The 25,502-nt window shown below is 35.3% G+C and overlaps 1 protein-coding gene across 2 annotated transcripts in view; it reads left to right on the top strand.

The window, feature by feature from the left end:
* Positions 1–890: 890 nt before the first annotated feature.
* Positions 891–25,502, top strand: part of LOC113560653 — a 49,155-nt gene continuing 24,543 nt past the window's right edge. The window contains exons 1-2 of one of the 2 annotated variants that reach the window (XM_026966660.1): positions 891–1,014; positions 1,095–1,258. The gene's annotated coding sequence lies outside the window, so the exon portion shown is untranslated. Of the gene's footprint in view, positions 1,259–25,502 lie in introns of both variants that reach the window. The other variant, XM_026966659.1, reaches the window with a different exon arrangement.

The raw sequence follows: 25,502 nt of genomic DNA, 5'->3' as shown, positions 1-25,502 counted from the left end.
TATTTACAAACTTACCCGACAAACGATCATATAGTAAATTTGTAAGAGGCTTTCCAAAGTGGAATTGAAAAAAAAAGTTGTATGTCAATTTCTGGTTCTACAGCGAATCTGTATTCTTGAAATATTTCGTGTCAAGTAAACGAAGTATCAATAATCAATATTTAGTAAACCCGAAAAATGTTTTGTCTCGTCCAATACATATTTTATATGATTCTTAAACTGTTGCACCGTCGGAAGCTCTTTCGGAGCATTAAGAACAACAAAAAAAATCTTTCGCTTTGTTTATGGCATTAATGTTTGGAAATATTTTTAGTTAATAATTGATAATGTACAGAAAAATGTCTTAGTTCATCACCAAGCAATAAAATGTATAAAAAAACAGATCGACAAATTCGTCGGTTACGGAGAGTTGAACGAATGTCTATAATGTATATATTATTCATTTGTTTTTTGTTTTTCAATCCAGAGATCGGTTTACGATTAGTGTATATTCACAGCAATTGCCTTATCTGTGTTTGCTCGTCGTTTGTCGTACCTGTAAGTTTACCGTAGCGAGTGAATTATGCACCCTTCGTTCTAGGTCTTCCTCTCGATCGTGTACCTTCTACATCATTATATTATATTATCAATTATTATGTGTCGCCAAATAAAACCTATCCATGTAAAGTCCATCAAATCGTACACGCGGACGACGATTTAGTAACACCCGTAATCAATTGCAGTGACGAAACGTGTAATAACGCGGTTATACCTGTAAGGCTTGGCCGATACCGAGCGTGCGCGGCAGACATACGGTCTGCGGCGAGAGGCCAGGTGAACCGGTGGCTTCACGGTGGGGGTCCGCCGCCGTGGTATCAAAGAGTTCGCCGCAATACTGCACGCAGTACTACCCGTGACGTTGCGCCCGTCGGACACGCGTGTTTTACGGTTTTTTATTTATCTCATCTCCTCGTTACGACTACCCCGTCGGATGCATTTGGTCTGCGTTTGATCGGCCACTTCCGCCGCCGGCGGGTAATTTTTCCTGACAGTGTCGTGTGTTGTAAAAATACAGGAAAACTAAACAACAATTTTTTTCGGATTTTCTGCTACAGTTTTCGTTTAGTCGAGTTTTCATGGTACAGCAATTAATTATCCGGACTTGGCGGCCGACCGCGGGTTGTTGACGACCGCCGCCACCAATCCATACATACCGTGGGTGTGTATCGCAACTACATCAAATTGTGTCACAGACTTATTGAGGATCGACGTCGCTTAGGTAGGTTTTATTCTTAGCTCGCGGCAATGTGCATTTAGAGGGTAGCATACCAGCATGTAATATTTATTAGGTATTCTCTGATACATTATTTAAACGTTTAAATTAGAAATCCACCCTGAGTCACAAAATACACCCCAACACTAGTGGAGGACAGATTTCGTGTCTGCTTACAAATCGCTATTATTATTTTAATATTTACATATTATTCTCCTGCAAGTTTCAAATAATTAATTCAGGATGAATATAATTAATTATTATTTATACTAAAATTAAATCGTATTCACCTTTTTGGTCACTTTTTTTGTTATTATATATATTGATAAAAATAATACATTGTGTTTTAAGAATATTATTATAGACTGAATGTATAGTATTTTATTAAGTATGTAAGACTTTTATTTTACCAATTTTGAATTGTATTGATACCCGATATCGGTTTTTCAATTTTATTATCTTAAAACGTAAACGTTAAAATAATAACAAAAAAAAAAAAAAAATGTTTACTTTTCTAAAATATCGTTATCATCTTTGTTTGGAGAAGATTATATATTGTATAACTGCACACACCTAGAAGTCAATGTAAGTCATTTGATAAGACATAATACACATATTTCTATATTTTCTAATGAAAATTATTGTTAAACTTAAGCTATAGTATTTATATAGTAAACTAAACATATTTTCAAGAAGCTAAATTTTACTAATATGTAAATAACACTTAAAAAAATACCGATTAGCGCCTAGAATAAGATAAGTATTTAAACTGGAAAGTTTGAAAAAAAGTTACCAGGAAAATAAAAATTTTGATTTCGGTTGAACTTTGTTCTATAATACACAAAAACACCAATCATTCATTTAAAATTCAAATTTTTAATCTTTACATAAAATTTGCACGTTTTTTTGTGTATGGTATTTTTGTAAAATTAAAAATATAAATAATCGTATTTACACATTAACCGTAAGTATATTTCGATTTTTTTTTATTATTGTTAAATATTGATACAGTTGTTGTTCCTGAGGGCTTTCGAATTATTGTTTTCCACACGATTAAACGTGACGTTTTTTTATCCGTTAATTTCAGCTACGGACAAGTTACTGACCCCAAGAGAGTATATTATTAAGTTTTATTAAGACACGAACGAATGTTTATATGGTTTAAAGTTCGGAAAATAGTTAGCAACAAATTATGTACACGAAAAACATTAAATGTGTAAATTTTTAAAATTTATAGTTTAAACTGAATATATTACAATATCTACATAATATCACGTGTTGTACGACCACCAAACCTAATGCTTATCGGAATGTATTGTTTGAACAGTTTGAGTGCTTGGGACCTGGGTAATAATAATAATAATAATAATCATAATAGTAGTTTAGTATTATATTAATGATGCTATATTATATTTTACGCAGACGGTTTTTTCTAAAACACCAGCGCATTGCAGTTGCATTTTACAAATGTATAGCTCTTACATAAATTAATATTTATAATACGACGTATTAAGAAATAAATTGATTTTTTAAATTGCCTTATTGTGTGCACAGTTATTGGACTACACATATTGTGTATAATAAAAAAAAAAAAAACGTCGCTTCGTTACAAGAAATATCAACCCTTAAACAACTATATCAATAATACGATCTAATATAACGAAACGATTTCAATAGCAACACGTACATTATTATAGACGGTATAATAAACGTAAATATATACCTATTTATTCTGTATCATAAAGCTCATAATTCACAAGATAAACAATAATACAACAATTGGCGACAAACGCGTGACATACACGAGTAGGTTGGGCCATTAAGCTTGGCGCCTTTAAATTGTCGAAAAATCGATGTTTGCGTTCCAAATTATGATCATGGACGGATTTCAGTGAACGATAAATTGTTCTTTGTCGAAACGGGTGCGATTTAGTATTGTTTTCAAATACGTTTCACGATGTTTGTAAAAATTTACCACTCCGATACCTGCGCGATTCCAATGCACTCTTAGGATGACTGGACGAGACTTTCAGTCTTTTACACGCATATGACCGGAGGAGTTTTTGAATCTCTGCAGAGCGTATATGACTACCGTATTATTATTATAACACACAATAATAATGACATTTGGATACGCAAAACGACTCGCCAGTCGCTCATCGACTCTGTCGAGACGTTTTCCGTCGAAGTCGAGGCGACGATCCTCTTACCGTTCCCACGGTCAGGACCGCGTCGTGGGGGCGGTTACGACTACGATGTACCTGTATACGGCCTACACTGCAATTACTTAACGGCGGTGGCCATTTGCGTTTTATTTTATCGCATGTATATAATATTATATTGTCGCCAGAAGCCGTCTCGACGATCGTCATTATTATTGTTACCGACAGTAGGACGGGTAGTGCGCAGCAATGGAGTAGTAGTACCAACTACCAAGTGGTTTAATAGTTATAACAATAATATTATTAGAGTAATAATAATAGTGCCTACGACAGAGTATGTAATAACATTACAGTTTACGTACGGTGATGATGACGATGACGCGCGGGGTAACTCTGATGTGGTTCTGTGTGTACGTCGTCATGGACTATGAAGTGTATTCCGGCCGTTCGTTCGGGTCGTGTCTACTGTCTATGCAGAGGGACGGTGGAATAGAGTAAAAAAAAAAAAAGATTATATAGGAACTGTCCGACAATAACACAATAATAATAATAATAATAACACTGTCGTAACACGGCCAATATTACCGCGTAGTAGACGGGGGAGGGTCAGTCGTTAGTAGAAAATAACGTATAATATAATAAAATAAATACGGGGTGCGGTCCAAATGGTAACGATCTGACACGCCGGGCGTGTGGTCTTCTTTGACTCTATCATTATATAAATACGCATGTTATGACATAGCGGTACATATACACGTGCATATACTGATATATGTATAAATTCCGTGTAAGTATATAAATAGGAACATCTATACGTCTGATGTAAGAGCAGTCAAGTAGTACTATGGAACTTAAAGGTATGAGAAGTAAGCACTATTCGTGTTTGTATAATTATGTTAGTTTTTTACAACACTTTAATTTTTAAACGAGCCACGAATATACTATGGATTTATTCGTTACGATTTAATAACGCTCATAATTCGCTTAAAAATTAAAATAACGTAAAAGCCAAGCAAAGCACAGATATTGTTAGTACTTACCTCGTCTGATATACTAAAGTTAATAAAAATTTGTTCTGCTCAATGCAAATTTGCATATTTTATGTTTTTATTAAGAGGTTATAAAATAGAATAATATTGTGGACGCGCGATTTCTTTGTACCAGTCGTAAAAAATACATTGCGTCGTTTACGTTGCACATTAGTGTAGAACTGTTGAGCTGCAGTTCTTCATTAGTACCTAAGACGAAATTAAATATATAAAATGATGTAAAATACGCGTATTATGTGTCTTTTGAAAATGCAATAGATGACGCGTTAGCAGACCATCAGTTCTCGAATGTAAAATACTGAATGAGTATAGTGTAGTAATATCAACTAGTGCGGTGAGGTGTTCATGACACACCCAATTATAAAAATGGCACCCTAATAATTTAGGCCCTTTACGTTAAATTAGTTCTTATTTTATACTAATAAATTGATATGTACCGTATAAAGGCATTATAAAACCTGTGTTTATTAAACGGGAGGGTCGGTTGGGAGAGACAAGGGTGCTCATCGCGCAGTCCGTAACCACGAGACTACAACAACTGAATAAATGGAACGCTTCAGAAAATCCTATTTTTTTCATTAAAATAATTGTCGACCATAATCCGTCGTTAACTGTCCAAACTATATATTTTTTTCTACACTTTGTCAGTAATTAAAACATATATAAGTACACTGTACATAGGCAATAATATTAACAAATATTAAAGGGCAATAAGTATTCATTACATTTTATTTTTCTGCATGATTACCGATCGAAATGTGTCACGTACTTTAAGTCTTTATTATAAAATTTTATGTATACATTACATACATAGCTTAGTGTAGTTGGTGAACAGAAATCGACCTATCGGTGGTGGTGGTGGTGGTGTGTATTATGTATATAATACACGTAATTTATATTATTATTTCTCGTTCATTTCCGCCGCCGTCTGTCTTACAGCTGTACGGATTTATTATAGTTTCAGTTCGTCGGACTGGACGGGAAATCTAGGGGCGTGGCCGAAGGTCGGAATTGTAATATTGAAAAACCGTAGGTACCTGTGGCTATAATAGCGTTTTGCGTATAATGCACACGATACATTATATTGTTACGTTAGCGCCTAATTTCGTGCGAAATTGCAGGACGTGTATTATGAGTTTTAATGGCTTTCGGGGACTATCAATGTAAAGTTTTTGTAACCACTATGTGAGATTTAATTCAAATCGGTGCGAAATTGCGTGCGTTGATCAACAATGTTTTTAATAATTTGATACAATTATATTGTTGTATAGTATGTGTAGAGATCTTCTTTAAATTACGAAGGCCCGGAAATGTATACACATATAATACGTACTGACGAATAAGACTAACCCGAAGACACAGCGAGCAAATTCGAATAAGTAGTCACGTGTACCAGCGATAAAGAAATATATATATAATATAGAGGTCTGTCGATTATTTTTATACAATATTCTTTGACGTTATGATGAATCGTTATATTATCTCACGATGTTACAATTTCTGGATAATTCTGCTGTTATGGTTTTTTATTTGTTTGGAAAATGTGTGATTTTTGCGTTGGTTTTTTTATCCGTTTTATATGAAGGTCGCTGATGGATACACTATTATGTATGCGAAGTCTTCATTTCCGCAAAAAAAAAAAAATTAAAAAAAATAGCACACTTTTTTGACTCAATATCCATATCGTATCATTATGCAGTTTTATGTGTTTGACTCACTCGTATATATTTAAATATAATTGTATGCGTCCTCGTTATATTATTATACATAATGGTGGACACGCGATCGATTTATTTATTTGATTACCTAACAGCGATACAATTTTACGTGATCTCTCTACCATATTATGTCCGTCGACAATTAGGTATATTATTATTATTCTTTCCGTCAATGTTCGTAGGCACTTGTTTGACGATGACCTTGCCATAGTTGAGTCACTCGGACAACATATAACGATCATACTATATATAGATACATTATAATAAATTCGCGAGTATAAAATCGGAACAAATACGTAGAAATTTGTTTTGTGATTCATAATAATATTACGTTTAAATATGACTGTTGCATACATTGCGGTCGAGACGTCCAGACTCATTGATATTTCAATTTGACTTTTACGCGAACGGACGCATATTGTATCTGCTCGTGGAAGGTATAATAATAAAATACGTGTAGTTCAATATAAAAATTGTTTGTATTTTTTTTTTTAAATAATAAAAAAAAAAAACAATTGCTACCTATATAGGTATTTCCAAACCGTGTGTGTGGTTTTTCACTGGTATCGTAAGAAGGCGTCGTCGAAGAACGTCTTTTTGGTTTTCTCTTCCGTCCAAGTATGTACCTTATATTAATGGAATGATAAAATATTATTTATATTTATCGCACGAACACGCCCGAATTCGGTGGAAACGGGATGGCACGCGCGCGTCGAAAACGAGAACGAGAAATACAAATAAAAGAGTCATAATAAACTGAATTGTGTACATTTTTTTTTCTTTTGGTTCACCATACGGCCAAAAACAATATAACAACGCGGAGCAGTGCGACTATGACGTTTTTATGCGTTTCTAAACTGTTCTAAACATGTGGCGGCCTGTACATAATTTATAATCGTACCTACATACATAATATTATTATTATTATTATTATACACTGGTAGCTGGTGGTACGTCTATATTATCAGAATAATATAATATACGACTAGCGCCGCGACGTTTTGTTTTCACACCGGCGCTGGTCACTACCTATATCTTATACCTATGTATACGTGTAGTATACACTTATATAACACAACAACAGGTGTGGTCCGGTTGACTGTGGTCACGGGCGACACACAAACGGGCAATAAGATAATAAATGTCGGACACGCGGCTGTATATATGTATCGCGTGATACTTGTGCAGATACGTCATTGACCGCTGACGTCAATCGAACGTGGTAGCTAGGTAACAATTTTTTTTTTATAGTCCACCGTTGTTCGTCGTCATCCGTGACGTCCTGAATTCTATATTCTGGACAAATAGGGTTGGGGTTGGTTCGGGTTCTTTCAGTATACGGGGGTGGCGAGACCTTTAGAATGACGTGTAATCTTGTCGGTATATTAATATGTACACGAATATCGCTTTTTTTGTTCCCGTATTATGACACAGAGCTCAAATCCCGAGCTTCAAAATATTCACAGCAAAAATGTCATTCTATAGAAAATCGCACTTGTCTCGTCTCTTTTAGACGCTGTACCTTTTGTGCAGCTCAAAAAAAAAAAAAAAACCTTAATATTATTATATGATTTTTGCACGCGAACGTCGTTTTCTACGCGTTTTCGGGACTTATTATATCCACCACGGGACGTTTGATTGTCCTGCACCCTTTTAACGATCTGTGCAGCACATCTGTTTATTCGGTTCGATGATCGATTACGGTGCTGTATTGAACGGGTACCACACGTACAATACGCTGGTGAATATTTCCGGCTTGTATGCACGTTGATGTGTGAGGTACGTGCGCCGAAAAACTATAATGTTCATCGATAAGGATACATTTGAAAAGTCGCCCGAAAACATCGGTTAGTACGGTAAAAATGTTGAGCCTCGAGTCCCCGTACTAACTTGTTGAACGCGCCGTACATACGAGTACGGGCGACGATTTACGCACTTACACGATATCGTACACTCTCACAAATAATAACAATAATAATATAAAGTGCATCGAATAAACTGATTAATTTTTTTTTTCTCGCATACCGAGCGTTGAGCAAGATATCATCTGTACACCGACATATTATTATTTTTCAACGTTATTATATTATACATCGATACTCGATATCACGTCTGTCTGGCGCTGAGGTGGTCGCTACGCATGCATAATATTCATTTACCTATATTCACGTGTGTGTATATATTATATTCATCACGTGTTCTCGGTATTATGTTACCGGTGTACCCTTTAAAGAGTAGGCATACGACGACGATGGTAATGGTACTAATAAAATATAATAATTATTATTTTTATTATTGTCTTTATTACCGTATCGGACTTCGTCGTGTATAGTTCTACGGCAGCCGCGTACTAAGCCCACGATAAAACGGCCGCCATGTCAGGTCGACGGATAATAATGATAATAATATTACGTGTACCTGGGCCCGGGAAACGCGTTCTCGATCATTTTCCGATCGACCGGGCGATTAATGTATTTATACGTAATACGTATGCTGCAGGAGGTGCACCTGCGCTGTCCGACAAAAGTGTATTTTGATTAATTCGACGGCCATACGGACGTAATTCGTTTATTACTTTTTTTTCTTCTAAAAAAAAAAAACAACAAAAAACAGAACCGAACGTCACGATCTCACGATTTTTGAGAGCTCCGGTCGGGAAACGAAACTACTGTTATTGATTATTATACAGTGTGATCCGCCGAACCGGCAATTTCCCCGACCACGACGGCTCGATCATCATCCGACGTACGAAAATTCCGCGGTACCCTGTATATTATCGTTATTATCCGTCGCGACGACGACGACGCTGCGACGAAAGACCACGGTATATTATAGTGTCGGTAATGAGCCGGAGGAGACGACAACCAGCATGATATACACACGCTCCTGAAGTCCTGAAGTCACCGCCGCACGTATATATATATATATACTCACAAAGTGCCTACGTCTATACTATAATCTTATATAATGTACGTATATGCGTTCATCGCAGGGCCGATGAACCGCGAGTTGGTTGAACTTTGATCTTTACCTCGGCATAGGAGCGGATCGTAGGGGGGAGGGGATCTAAGCCGCCGCAGTATTAATATTATTATTATTTTTATATCGTCGTAGTCGCATACATAATACGGTCGTCGAGTGTAAATAATATAATATATTATTATATACAAAGTCACCGGAGTACCTGCGTATCACATAGTTATATGTGCGCATACAGAGGACACCGTGTGGCGTATATTATATTATCATATGCAATACGCAATACACACACACACACACACACACACACACACACACACATATATATAATGATTGCGCTGCACTATATTGTATCGCGGTATGCGACGACGGCGGCGGCGACAGCGATTGCACTATTTTATATATAATATTAAGTACGCGATCGGGGCGACAGTGGTGGCGGCGGCCCGCGAGGGGGAGGGGGGTTATCGAGGAGATAAAAAAAATAAAAAATAAGGAGCACGTCGTAATAACATATTATACGTATCTCCTCGTTGGTGCACGGCGCGCGGTGGCCGGGCGGGAACATCGGGGCGTGTGTAAACTGAGATAAAATATCTGGTTAGATAATGCGCTAAATCAACCAGTCCCGACCATGTTTGGTCATACCGAACTAGTCTCCTCCGGCCGCGTATTATAGGTACGCTCGCCGCAGCGCGTTACAAAGGACAACCACTATACCTATAAGTATATATTTATACGTGGGTTTTTGTTTTATATATTTTTTCGATCGCGCGTATGGCAGTACGACCGTTTGGCTGACACACGACCGAAAACCTGTATGTTACTCAATTTCTTTATGTTAGTGTTTTTTTTTTTTTTTTTTTTTTTTTTTTTTAATAGCGCACCGCGATTATGTGTAATAAAAACAATAACAATAAATTCAGACAGAGTGATTCTCTCCCACGAAATCCAATCATTCATACGTATAATACTGTGTAAACGAGTCGCGTGCTCGCATACCGATTACCGCAGTGGCCCGCTTAAATAATAATCTCAATTCGTAAGCCCACGCGTTGTTGCATTGATACGTCAAAATGTCCAAAGTCTTCGGTACGGACGTTCCCATTGAAGTTATTCTGCGCAAGACTCGAGTTGCCAACAACGCCGAACGCTTGAAACGTAGACGTTAGACGACGAACCGTTATTAAACATTTTATAGACGCTGTATTACATTCAAAATGATGTGATTTACTTAATCATTATAAATGTGCATATTATATAAAGTCTGCTTGTTGTAATTTATTTCGCGCTAATAGATTTTTTTATCGTTAAGCATTTAAAGATGCGATGAGAAACTAAGTAATGAGGAGTGACAAAATCTCTGTAATATGTCGTTTAGTTTATCTTTTGATTAGTTAGTAGATCTGAACACATCATGATGATAAATATACTGTTTTTACATGTATAGGCTCTCAGCATTGTGCGATACGGGTTGTAAGTTATATACATTTCAGTCTTACAGAATAAGTCAAACTCTATACTAGCTACGCTACTTGAGATGTTTAATCGGATTGTCTAGAGGTATTTTTAAACTAGCTTTACTGATAGCTCAGATAATCTAAACAAATTAAACCGTTAACGGTTATTCGTACTAATTATATTTTATATTAAATATTGTACAAAAAACATTAATTTTAGAATAAATAGGAACATGATATGTACCTAATTTGTAGTTTTGTAATTTTCAGATGTTTCCTCAAAAAACAGTTAAGCAATTAATAACTATAAAATGTTATTTTATACTCGAAAAAGTCAATACTTTTCGAAATAATAAAGTGAGCGGCGTGAGCACATTTAAAAGTTTCGCGGTGTATACTTAATGCCTTATTGGTAGTTCTATAATGGAATCGCTTACTTACGAGTTCCCGGTAAATGGAATGACTCGGACATCACTATGTCAAGTCATGTGTAGTGCACCTATATACAATATAGGTGCGTCTATTCAGACGAGCCAAAATCGCACTTCGCATGTAGACGGTATTATATTCGTTAATTGATAATTGATATGTACTCACACGTATGATACCACCAGTGATAAAAAATAAAAAAATAGTTTTAAACATAATAATATCACACTCGTCGAAATACGTTGCAAATGCATCTATCGCAAAGTCTACTACGGTGCACCTGCTGTTTTATGTATACGTATAAGTTACATATTATATTATGTAACATAATATTATATATATATATATATATATATATATGTATGGAGCCAAGAAGAGGACTGCGATTATTGCCGTATTATTTATATTATTTTTACCACCAATCAGAATCATCGATTAGTACACAGATTGGCCAGCAGTCGGCATCGTCGAACTCGAAGTTCTCGGTATTGGGTACCCGCTTTTCTAAATACCTATATTATCCGTACGATGGTGTACCATGAAAGATTCTACATTTTTCAAATTGAAACTACGCTGTAATATACACCAGATACGCCCTGTATACGCATATGCGCGTATTATAAAATGTAAGTCGATCGGTGTAGTATAATATTGTTGTGGATGGCGCGCCGGGAGACGACCACGGCGGGGGTCGTGCACCTATATACGGTCACGGCGAATGATACAAAAACGGATCTCATCAAGTCGGAGGATATCATGGGGTATACGGCGGCGCCCGAGTTAATCAGTCGGTTGTCATCGCGCGGAGCATAAAAATATGTAATTATTGCACACCGCTGCCGGCGGTGTAACGGTCGGGCCGGGCCGTGTTCGTGAAATGCTCGCCGCGGGTCTGACGGAGATCGACGGCTGCGAGCGTGTCGTCAATTATTATTAAAAAACGTAAATCACGTTGTATTTAACACAACGACCGACTCCTTCGTCTTCCGGCAACGCGTATCAAACACATCGAATATATTTACACAGACGATAATGACTGCAGCTGTGTTAACGGCACAGAGCGACACGCAGGCGCGGTCGGGTTATTATAATAAATTAGCGTTATCACGTCGCATAATCCGCGCGCGTGTCTGGTATTAACGCGCTCACTTGTCTTATATAATATTATGATATAATAAGCATACTCCATTCGTGTATGCCTATTGTCGGCGACGACTTCAAAAACGACACATTTCTCGACCCGAAAACCGGCGGCGTTCAATTAATTATATTTTACCGTTGTCGTTGTCGTCTTTCGTGTAAAACGGGACTACGCGTAATATAATAGAGTTATACCTTATACCTATTGCTACAACTATACAATAAGAATGTATTTTTAAATCACAAAAAAACCAACTACGCGATTTTGAAAATACTGCGGACCAATCGATTGATGACTTGATATTTTTTACTACCCGCTGTACAATACGCGTTAGGTTTTGCTAAAAAAGTATGTTAATTTTTTTTTCGCCACCTTACGGAATTTTTACTGTTCGTACATAATCGAATCGGTGTAATTGTATATTCTCTCGAGATTTGACGTACTCACGAGTATAGCTATGAAATTTCAGTATAAATCATACTGAATTATTGCGAGGAGTATATCATATTATTATTATGCGACGTCTGCTCGGCCTCGCACCCGTCTTGCAAGCGGTTCAGCAAACTTCGAACAAGGGTCTAATACTCTAATACCATGTATCGTATTAGTATATGGTATTGCGATGATAGATAATATTTTATACGCGCGCACCTATTATAATATTGTATAATCGTCGAAAACGATATACGTAAACATAGTGATGAATGATAATCGATGTTATTGATATTGTTATTGTTGTAGCCCGCTACAAATAATACCCACAAGTTTTGTGACATTGGAAAAAAAATGCACAGAAGACTTTTTAATAACGAGGTAAATATTAAATCACAAGTCAAGGTCGGTTAAATCGCCGCGCGGAATCGACAATATAATGCTGCATAATATACTGTAAATATATAATACCTATATAGTTATTTCAGGTCGTCGCGTGTAGCGTAAATAGCCACCGGTCTCATGGTCAACCCTTTTATGCGGCGGCGCTGGCTGATTGTGTATATACTGCACCTGTACACACACACACACACACATATATATATTATTCTGGATTCTGTTCAGCTTTAACGAACAGATTGATTTTTTATTGGGCTTTTTTCTACCTCCGGTGCAGTAATCCGTGCGAAATTTGTAGGAAGTCCACAGCAGTGTGATGCGTATACACAAAACGCCAAGGATATAACCTACCTCGTCATCATCATCATAGTCGTCGTCGTCGTCGTCGTCTTCGTCGTTAGCTATTGTTCTGCCGTGGCCGGAAAACACCACATTGACACGTTTTTATAAAATAATAATAATAACAATATAATATAATATTATATTATAGGAAGTGTCGGCGGTATAAGTCATCAGTAGCTATATAATATTATATATATATATATATAAATTATTATTGTTTGTATAATGTGTGTGTAGTCGTTGCGTTTTAAAACGCGTAGCGCGTAACAAGAAAAGGAGATCGAATTGGAAAAAAATAGTCTGTTCGGGTGAAAAAATAAAAAAACTGATACGATTACAATCGCACATGCCTGTAGGGCATAGGTACATTATATTTTATACGTATATGTTATCATATTAAATATGTTGTGCGGTTCGTTAAACGCGACAAACTCACTCAGTGGCGCATGTATATATATATAAAAATTCAGCCACAATGCAAAAATCCAAGTGGAAGAAGTCTTTCTATATTTAACGGAGTGATAAACGGATTATTAATATTATATAAGTATCTATATCTATAATATCAAGTGTACGGACACCGTATAAGTCGCGGTAAGGGCTGGGAAGGTTGATTATTATTATTAACATTATCGATCTCATTAATCGACAGTCTATTGTTTCGGCACAGGACCGAAATGAGAATATTATTATTGCGTTTCTCCGCCAACTCCCCACTCCTCTTCTTACCGACCATAGGGGTGATTATGCGCTCGCGGCGACTAGTATAGATACATTATAAGTGACACGGCTCATTGTGCTTGAGCGCGTGTATAATATTATTATAATAATATGCTGTACTCGCTCATCGTTGTACATCGTTGTATATACGACGAAGACGACCCAAGCCGTCGACCCAATACGCAGCGTGCATGACCTGCCCCCGACACACGTGATTAGAAAGAAAAATTCTTTTATGTCTTTTTATGAGTACGCTGAACAGCTCCAGGACGAACGAGTGTATGGTTTTTGTTTCGGGATTCTTATTAGACATCGTCGTCGTCGTCGTCGTCGTCGCCGCCGCCGCCGCACAACAACATTTGATTGGAACCGCGGACTCCATCGGGCGCTCGTACGCGTTATTCCTCACCACGTGTGCCAGCGATCATTATTATTTTAATGTAATATTATCAATTATCATACATATTAGTCGGCCTGCAGGTGCAGTCGGTATCGTTGTCGTAGTCGGACTCGAACAATAAGATTATACGTAGAACCTATTTTATAGCACATCACGACCCATTATTATATTGTATTTCTCGCAAATAATAGACAAATATCATACATTAATATAATATGGTGCCTATACTTTTTGAATTGCATGTTTTTGATTTGTATATTCTCGTATAATAAGCATCCCGCAGTTTTTGACGAGTTGAAATGCCGTCGATATCAAACGGATACAATAATAAACCGGAAAACCTAATAACATTGATGTAATATAATATTATAATTTATAATACGGTGTCCGCTAGATGAAAAAAGTACCATCGTTGCCAGAACGTCACTTTTTAGTTATTGGCACAACAAAACAATATAGTATAATATATATATATTATGTTCATGAAGTTTGCTCGATCGTCTATATGACTATATAGTATATAGTATAATTATATTTCAAGTATAATGCATACTAGATCTAATATTACATTTATTTTGTATTCTACTAAGATTATTTTTTTAAGATAATTATTCTTAGGATAAAATATTTTAATAACTAGCAGAAATTATGGCTATTGGTGGTTCTGCGCGAGTAAAGTACAATCATCTCGAGTAAATGACATTATTACGATTTTCAGAGGGTCAACAACATTTTTGAAACGTTCACTTTTACCGAATGTGTGCCGTCGATTTGGAGCAGTTCCTTGTAAGGACAAATCGTAATATATTACTTATACACTTGCACATAACGTCGCAGCTAGTTGTCACATTTATAATCGGTCGACTGTTTAAAAAACCTCGAGATACACGAATTCGCCCGGGCACACGAATAACGTAACTATATAGTAAATATAAACGCGAAAAAGTACACACAATGGAACGGACGCAACGCGTTGCGATCATATAGGTACAAACAAACGTGTTATTATGACTTTAAGCAGTAGTTATATTAAATTAAGGTGGTTAGTATAATATATGTTATGAGATTGTTGTATATATATATATATATATAGGTACGCCCGATTTTCGGGTAATAATATCATTTGAAGTCGGTCAGAATATATTTTATAGTAATATGTTCTCGTTAGCACACACGAATCGGAGAGCGTGTACGGATTTTATCTCAAATTTTACATTGGATATTGGATTTCAGTAAAATGGCTTTGGCTCTGTCGCTATAGATTATAATTTATAGTTAACAGTTTGCGGAGCTGCACGTATGCACATAGTTGGGCGTACACACACACACATATATATTTATATATATGTTGCGTAACTGCGCGCGAGTGAAGGAAAAACACAATTACATAAAAGGAAATCCGCGAGTTTATTTGCAATGGGATTTATTTTCCGGCGGAAGGTAAAGGAAACATATTATGTATGTAATTCGTACAGACGAGTGTTTTTATTGTCGTGAAACACGGCAGCGATGGTTTTATATAAACATGTACACGCATCACGGATCAGTACCTCGCGCGTTATTCAACTATATATATATATATATACGGCTAGTATGTGTATACATACTAGCCGTATGTATAGTGCGCGCGTGCTGTGTATTATGTACAGACGTCAGACATACATATTATTATATGATGTCTACACAATATCGACGATTAGTGTTTTCACTGCTTTCTTCGTTGCGTCCGTGAGGGAAATTCGCGGAAATCCGAAAATGTTTTTTCCGTCCTTTTATCAGACGACGCGGCGTCGGTCGCGCTTGCGACCACGACATCGGCAGCGACGACGACAACGAGCACGCGCGAACGCCGAACAAACCGACACAAGTGACTAGTGTATAATATCGGGCATATTATTACTATATTCGATATTGTGTAGGCTTCTTCTTATGTTTGTTCTTTCGTCACTTTATCCGATACGACTGCGAGTACAAAACGTGCTAATAAATTATCGCTGCAGCGCCGTCATCGATCGCGTCGAAGTCTCCGGATTTATATCGATTGAAATCGGGGAAAAATAAAAACGATACATATTATAAACAAACAGACACCAGACACGTTCAATTTGTATGCGTCTTGCACTCGGCTGCATGCTGCACGCACCCCCGACCGAAGCACCTGCAAGGTTGTTGTTATAGACACACGCTTGCGTAAATATACGATGTTGTCCGGGAGACGTTGTATTATTATTTGTATTATTGCGTCGTACGTCGTGGGTACAGTATTGTCGTCGTCCTCCTCGTAAGTTATGCACCGTCTGATGCGATGGAATCTGAGAGAAAAATCGTACGTTATACATACATACAGAATGAAATATAATAGGTACGCCGAGTGTGCGTTGTGGAGTTAGGACAGATAAAAATATGTAAAAGGAACGAAATAACAGTTAACGTCCGACACGGCGACAGATTTAATATACAAGCACGTCACCACATAATATTAAAATGTATTATAGTCATTATATATTATTATTGTGTGTGTATAGTATATATGCGTTTTACGGAAACGTAGTCCGTTAATTAGTGGCGATATAAACAAAACACATCCTTGTTCTGTACTTAAAGATGAACCTACAGTTGATTCTTACCATATTTAATTGACGACCAAAAAAATAAATATTGAGTAAAATGCTACGGAGTCTGCGTGTTATTATAATTTTAATAACAACTTTAGTTTGCATATACCAATAACAATAACAATATTATACTAAAAATTTAAGAATTAGTAAGAAAAATGTGTTGTAACAATCAATGTAAGGATTGAATAACATGTGAAATAATGAGTTTGTGTGCAATGTATTACTTGTCGTCGTAATAAAAGTTGTCAGTGTCATCTGATAGGAGTACCTATGTTCGTATGGTGGCAGTCGAGGTCGTAATAAGCATTTATATTCTTTGTGTTGGTCCTTATAGGTCGCAGTGCTGAGCTCTTTTATTTGAATGTAAAAATCTTATTAATTTACTTTAAAAAAACATCATTAAACATAAAAATAAAAAAAAGCTGAGGGGGTTGATACGGTGGTCTACGCAATCTTGTAAATGCACCACTGCCACCCTTAGGTTTTCACATGTTATTAATTAATATTGTTATATTCGTGTAATATTATAAAATCGTTTCGAATCATATCTACAATAGCGAGTCTACAGTTTACGAAACGATACATAAAAAAAAATATTACACCAGAGAAGATAATGCCGTTGGGCGCCATCATGTGTTCTCCGAGTTTTCTTAACACGCTTGTGCACTGACCCCAACACTGTTTCTTGTGTATTTACTTGTAGAATAATGTTCCATAAAAATTTTATCTTTCCGTCAATCTCAAACAAACGCGTCTATATAATATATTTTAATACGTCATATTATTTACGTATCGTGTTGTTTTTGGTACCTAGTTATATATTTTCAACACGGTAACGTTTTTAATCTGTCGTATAATTACACGGTAGGTACCTGCATTACGATTTGTATTTTTTCAGCCAAAAAGATCTTTGAATTGATATGAACTCCCTGAAATTAGAGTTTTGGGGAATGATTTGCATAGACCGATTATTTGCAATGTAAAACAGAGAATAACTATTCAATAAAATTTGAAATTTTATTTATATATTTCTAATCCGCGGAAAAAAAATTTCCTCGTCGATCCCATATTATTTCAATTATCTATTATAAATTCGCTATCTAAATAATTTTATATTAGGTATTTAGGTTTTTTTTTTTTAGACAAGATCGCCGCCTTTATTAATATATTTTATGTACGTAAAGATATTTTTACACACGATATTCTCATAGCGTGTACAAGTTTCACAAAACGTTCGCCAAGGACGAATTTGTGCATTTTTAAAATGAATATGTTCTATATAGTTTCGGAATTACAGTGATCATTGTATACAATCCATTTTAATTAATAATACAAAGGAAGGTCAATTATTATCAAACAGAACTGATTGTATATACACTATGCGTCGAATCTTTATTAGTTCATACACCTATATAGTTGTGGATTAACACGACTTACTATTATGTATAGATAGATAGGTCGATCGTCGGTGTTCGGCGGCGTTTAATAGCGTGGAAGAATAATGAAGTTGCTGATTTGCAGATGAAATTACTGGTCGTTAAAAAAAAAAAAAAAATGTATATTTACCGAAGCAATCTTCGGTCATCAATTTCCTGTGAACTATTTCGTTTTAACTTTTAAATCATTCGCTATAATATATATGTACATATAATTTAATGACGCATATAGTTGTCTTACGTTTGCTTATAGTCCAGTACGTATAATAACCCGTTGGAATGTACCTATTTCACATCGTCTCATTACTTGTAGTAAACATCGTAGGTAGGCAATAGTCATACATAATAGGTTCGTTCTAATAGCCATTGTTACTCAACTACTTGTTAAGGAATTCTGATTTTACATCGCAGAATTCAAACCGATGTGAAAATCGCGTTAAAAGTGTTTATCTCTATTTTGTTTAAACATATGATTCGTATTCAAAAATAGTGTTCGATGGTCGATATATTTTTTCACCGTGTAATCTTAATATTTATAAACGTATTATATTGATATATTTATATTATTATAGATTATTCTTGAAAAAAATCGTAATCATGTAGTCCATACGTCTACTTAATGCAGAATAGAGAATATATAATGTAGTATATTGCTTCCCAAGTTTATTATGTTAAACGAATCTAAATACGATTAGAAAGAATTCCTATACGCCGAAAATTGGATATTTTAATTACGGTTGATATGAGTTTTTTCACATAAACATAAAAATAAAAACCTATGAGGAAATCGTAAAAACATTTTTAATTCGACCGGGTCGTAAACGCGCGGGCGTCCGTAATATTATTGAACGGTTTATTGCCGTTGATTCGGGCGGGGTAAAGGAGACGAAGACCGAACTGCATCCGAATTATAATGAACATATGATAATATGCAACAAGGATAATAATAATAAAAACATTCCGTGCGCATATTTTATCGCACGGCCGGCCGGTGACAAACACAAAGCAGGGCGAACGAATGATTACGTAGACTGCGATGTGGTTGCCGATTATTTGCACATGGATTAGTTTGCCGCGTTGCGTTCGCCTTGCTCTGAGTGTTGTACGTCGGTTTCTATTGCAGAAAATTCTCGTGCAAATCTCTCGAGATCTAAACGATAATTATTCAACGAAATCAGACAAATATTTTTATGCGTAGTTTTATTTTCGTGCAAATTTGTAAAGAACCAAAGTCGGGCCGTGCACCTCCACCGACGTCTCTTGGGTTTGATGACCTCGCCGGTAACGCGATTTTACGGGCGTGGGCCGTCACCGGAGATCGGCAAGGATTTTTCGGCCTACGCTGCTGTTACACGCTGTTATATTCGTATAATATAATAATAATAATAATAATGAGTACTTATATATCGAAACACCACACTACTCCTTTTTCACAATAATAATAATAATAATATATTATCTTGAGTGTCTCCGAGACGGTGTTTAGCATAAACGTTATTATAATTCCGTGTACTTACCTATACTGTTGCCCACGTACGTTAGGTACCTACCCGCCGATGCCATTTGCTGGCCGGTGTCCCCCCACGTGCGGCAATAATATTATTATGACGGTTTTCGTTGGGTTTGATTTTTTTTTTTTTTTCTATAACTTCATTTATTCGCACGTGGGTCGCGGCTGCTCTGGCGATTATTGTTATAATATTATGGCGAGGATTGAAAACATACGTTACACAGATATTATATACCTGCAGAACAAGGAAGGTGCATACGGGCGAAACGGGTTTCTAATTTACTAAAAACAATGGACGGTCGCCACTTGAAAATTAATCGCGTATGTACATAACATCGCAAAAGTGTACGTCGTACACTCGTACATTTGTATTTCTAGTACCAATTGGAATTTACTCGCAAACGACATTACAATATTATAATATGATTAGCGTATACATGCACTGAATAATAAATCAGATTTCTATTTTATTTGGTAGGGCGTAAAGTGTATACACAGCTTGAGAATAATATAATAACGATGTATTAATATATTATTATTACTGATAAGAGCAATTCGCACGGCTTAATTGTCAAATGATATCGTCTTAAAACCAATTGATTAAAACTATTAAATGAATTAAATTTCATTTGTCAGCATGAAGATATTTTAGATATTTAAGATACATAGATAAATAAAGATCTTAATGAATTAGTTTAAATAGTACGAATTTCGTGTTCCATCTTTGAATATTAGCCTATATCTATAATATGTAGTTACATATCGTCCATAAACAAGAACTTTTGAATCAGTCTGCTTCTAAAAATAAAAATAAAAGAGTAAACATAAAATACAAACTTGTATTTATCTAAAAAAATTGTTTACATACAAGTTCGCTAGGTGACTAGATTTTTCCCATTGATCATGCCTATGCTATACGTTTATATATAATATTATGTCGTGAACTTAATGCTACGAAGTTTATCCAAAATTTTTTTGGTCTTGTATAAATAACAAAAACATCATTGTCCGACGATATTTTCTCTCGATAAACGCACATATTGATGTGTATGATCAACTAACTTTATTGCAGAACGTGATAAATTTTTTGAATTAAAATTAATAATAAATTAGTTTTTACATATTTCAGTGTTTTATTACTCCAACACCATATCTGATTGACTCGCGTTTGTAGTATTTTTTCACGCGTGATTGTAGAAGCGCTGACCATTTTATTGTTTGAACCCTATTATATTTTAAACTCGAACAATTGATATCGAATTCCATCGTGGAAATATGACGTTTTAGTTATTATTTATATTTCATACTATAGACACAAACAATAAATAATACATTGCATATAAAGAAAACAGTTTGTAAAAAAAAAAAAAAAAATTGGCACGCTCACAGAGTGTGCTTTTCTTTACACGTAAAGGCTTATCGACGTTTAAAATCCTTTTCAGTGAAACAATTTGTTGCCGATTTCTCCATTTGTTTTTTCTACAATAGTTACAAACATGTCCGTTACATGTATAACTTATTATACGGAGAAACACTATTTCTATTTATATAATGTTTCAGATAATAATATATGCGATTGTCAGTATTCAAAATGATGGATGGAGATTGTCGTTTATGAAAAACATGGGTTCTTAAGCACGACTTTAAAAAAAAAAAAAACTAGAAAATATTGCTCGAAATTAAATGTTCAGTATTGAAAGATAGTGAAGTAACGTATAAAAGAACTGTAGAAGAAAAAATTAAAACCATAAATTTGGATCTACGTTGGATACAATAAATATCACATTCATTTAACACGTCACATTATATTATATTAATAATTGGTACCCACGTTGTTGTCATGGTGAAATATTGTTTTTGGAGATTTGAATATAGGATATTATATTAATGTCTGTAACTGCAGAGGTGAACGTTTTGCGATCGTTGTATGCTGTACCTACGCGGATTTTTGTATGTTTTTACTATTATATTATACGATTGTATCATTTGCGTAGAATTTTATTAAAATTGTATTGAAATGTAACATGACAAAAATAGTAATATACTGGAATTTGATAAAAAAAAATAATAATATATAATTACTACAAGATATAATAACATGTATAGTATAAGCTACATAGATAATAATGATAATAATATGTAGGCATAACAGTATATTTATAATAATATAGTGTTAACGTTATGGCGCTTAGCATAACATTGAATACTGTGTATTTTTGGTATATATGCTTGGTTTAGTTGTAATTTGTGTAGATGAATTCCACGATGAAAAAAAAAAACATAGCTTTATCGTATATCGTTATTAGATATTGATTTCAAATCAATCAACATTTTTTTTAAAACGAATAAACAGCACATTACAGTAATACTATAGTATTATAGTATGAATATTATCATATATTATATAATATACCTATTGAGTTTTAATAAACCTTTTCTTTTTTTTTTTTTAAATTGACCTGATCACTTTTTCAATGTTTATACCACTGGCGGCGTCGATACTTCATATCGTTTTATAAATTATAATAATTTAATATAGGTGTTAATAAATTGGCTTATATTGCAACAGTCATTAAATATTGCCGAGTAAAATAATTCTGAAAAATTGATTTGACGTACATATTTTTCAACGTAAAAAAATTAGTAGATGCCATTATTCTAAGGTCTCACAACAACAACGCATGCTATAAATACTCACTCGTCTCGTTATGTGTAATATTTATAATTCGTTTGCCGCGATCGTAATATACTTGTGTATGTGTACTATAACAATTAATAATGGTCCGTCGCCAAATGTCGTTTTCATCGCGCGTAGCGTATAATAATATTAAAATGTAAGACAAAAAAAAAAAAAAAACGTTTGTAATATTGTAATAATGGCAAACCGACGTGGTTTCGAAATCATACCGTGGAATCGAACAATAGCCATTTAATATCTGCATCGTCCCGTTTGTATAACGACGGTAATATCATTATAATAATATTTACGGTTGGATATCGTACCACTGAAACTCGCATAGAATGTAATACCTACAGTTACAGGTATATCTATCGAGGTACACGCGCACATAATGTAGACACAATGCGACGGTATAATGTTATGTTTGATGCGTAAATATTATACGTTCTCGCGGGTATATCATATTATTAAAATTGAGGAAGAACGGCGGCAGCGCGCGAGTTGCATAAGTAGGTCACAGCAATTAGCAATAGAGGTGGTGGCAGCGTTGGTCGTTGGAAAAAATATAAAAAGTGAAAGTGAAACAAAAGGATGAAGATAATACGGACTATACGAGTACACGGGCGCGTATATTATGCATAGCATGTGTGTGTGTGTGTGTGTGTGTAAGTTTTTACGATATTTTTCACGACGCGTATGAATGGGTTTTATTATTTTTTTTTTTTTTAAATTATATTCGTCCTTGAACGGTTATTACAAATTTGCCTGTAATCTCTGCTAAACGAACCGTTTCCAATAAAAATAATATCAGCCACGTGAGCGTCATGTTATACGACGATATAATTAGGGAGTATCCGTGTGTTATAGTACATAGATCTACCAGTATAACACATCAGGTTGCAGTAAAAAACTACATAAATTAAAGTGTTTTTTCTATTACGAATTACAGTTCAGCGTTTTGTAGTGGTCATTGAATTTCCGCATGTAAACACGTGTTATGAAAAGCAGTGTCAACGAATAAATAGTTTACGCGGAACAAAAAAATGTATTCGCGCTGATGCGGTGAGACGACCTGTATAATACATAATTAATTTTTACGGATTATTATCGTCGGGTACACGACCCGGATGGATTATAAAAGAGTTTTGCGACGATCGTTCTCCTAGCCGACTGCACTCATCATAACACCACCCGTCGTATTACGTAATAACATTATCACTACAAATTCCCAGAATCAAATTATTGCTGCAGTTTAACTCATTATACGAGTCTGCGAGTGGAACTCTCGGCGGTTTTGACACGTCGTTAAATGTTTTGTTTTTCACTGTTTTACCTATCACGTAACAACAATATTTAATATACGTGTATATTGGTACAGACGTACAGTCACCGTAAAATCCGATCAGTAAACATGTACTAGCTATACTCGCACTCTTATAATCATAGTGTATTAAGTAATCGCGAACTTCCTCCAGTGGGAAGATTCTTAATACTGGGAAACGTGTATTTTTTCCTTTCATTCTATAACGAACTATATGATGTACCTATCACATTCACTTCTTATTGTTCTAATATACATTACAACAACTGCATCGCGAATTCCAGTGCTTTTTCCGTCAGTATATTATTTCGTAATAATATAAGTAAACCTTAAACACGATATTGCATAAGTTTTTCTTTTTCTTTAAATTTATTTTATTTATCATTATTTTACATATAAATGACACTTAACCCGTCGTTCGTCTATCCGTTTAAGGCAATGTCGACGCACGTGGGTAGTCGCATATTAATATAATATTGGCGGTCGGCCCTCGTCGGAATGCACGCAAGTAGGAGGTCGTCCTCGAACGGACCGAACAGATGGCCCGAGACGGCTGTCGTGCTTATGAAAACAACATCAAATTACCTGCACAGTGCACTTGTTGACACACGCAGTAACGGATGCTTAACTTAAGACCGTATATATTATTAGTTATTATACATTCTATCGTGTATGCTTAAAAAGGTATTATTTATTATGTTTTTCCAATCAGAAAAGGATTAGTATAGATATTAGGTAGTACAGGTACACAACACGGAGATTAGCGAGCGCAAAATGTGGAAAGCAAATTCCGTCCGCACGCGGCATTTTTTAAATTAATATAACGTGGTGTCCGTTTAGAGCATACGGTCAAAAGACGCGGGGTAGTACGAAAATAAAATATACAAGCCCCTCTCCCCTCCGTCCACAAACACGAGCAACAGTATTATACAAATCATCACGTTGTGTGTTCGTTGTACAGTAACTTGTATAGTTATATACGAAAGTATACGATGGCTAAATTGTTATACATAAATGCATTATAATCATACTTAATAATATTATTATTATGTAAGTTGGGTCTCAATGCGCTATTGCTATATACACCGGATAATGTCCATAATTCCTATGATATCGCGGACGGACCGTGGTTTTCGTATGTCCATGCGTATCATACATTACTATTATGAGGTTTTCACAAACTACCGAAAATCGGGTAAATTACACCGCACAGAAAATATGAAAGCAATATAAACGTTGGAAAGCGTACCAAGAGTATTTTTGTACCGCATAGTACACACGTTTGTCACCGATAATATTTATTTATTTTTTTTTTGAAAATTATTACTAGAAGTTATATAGCCAAATTTATATATTTTTTCGATTAACCAACTTTTTATGACATAATTTTCCATAAGAGTGTTCAATTACAAGTTAGTTACACCTTACACGTACATTTTTAAGTGTTGGTTGAA

Source organism: Rhopalosiphum maidis, chromosome 1 (genome assembly GCF_003676215.2).
Source record: "Rhopalosiphum maidis isolate BTI-1 chromosome 1, ASM367621v3, whole genome shotgun sequence".
NCBI classification, from domain to species: Eukaryota; Metazoa; Arthropoda; class Insecta; order Hemiptera; family Aphididae; genus Rhopalosiphum; species Rhopalosiphum maidis.
The sequence above is the reverse complement of the archived record's forward strand: the minus strand, read 5'-3'. Positions and strand labels throughout refer to the sequence as shown.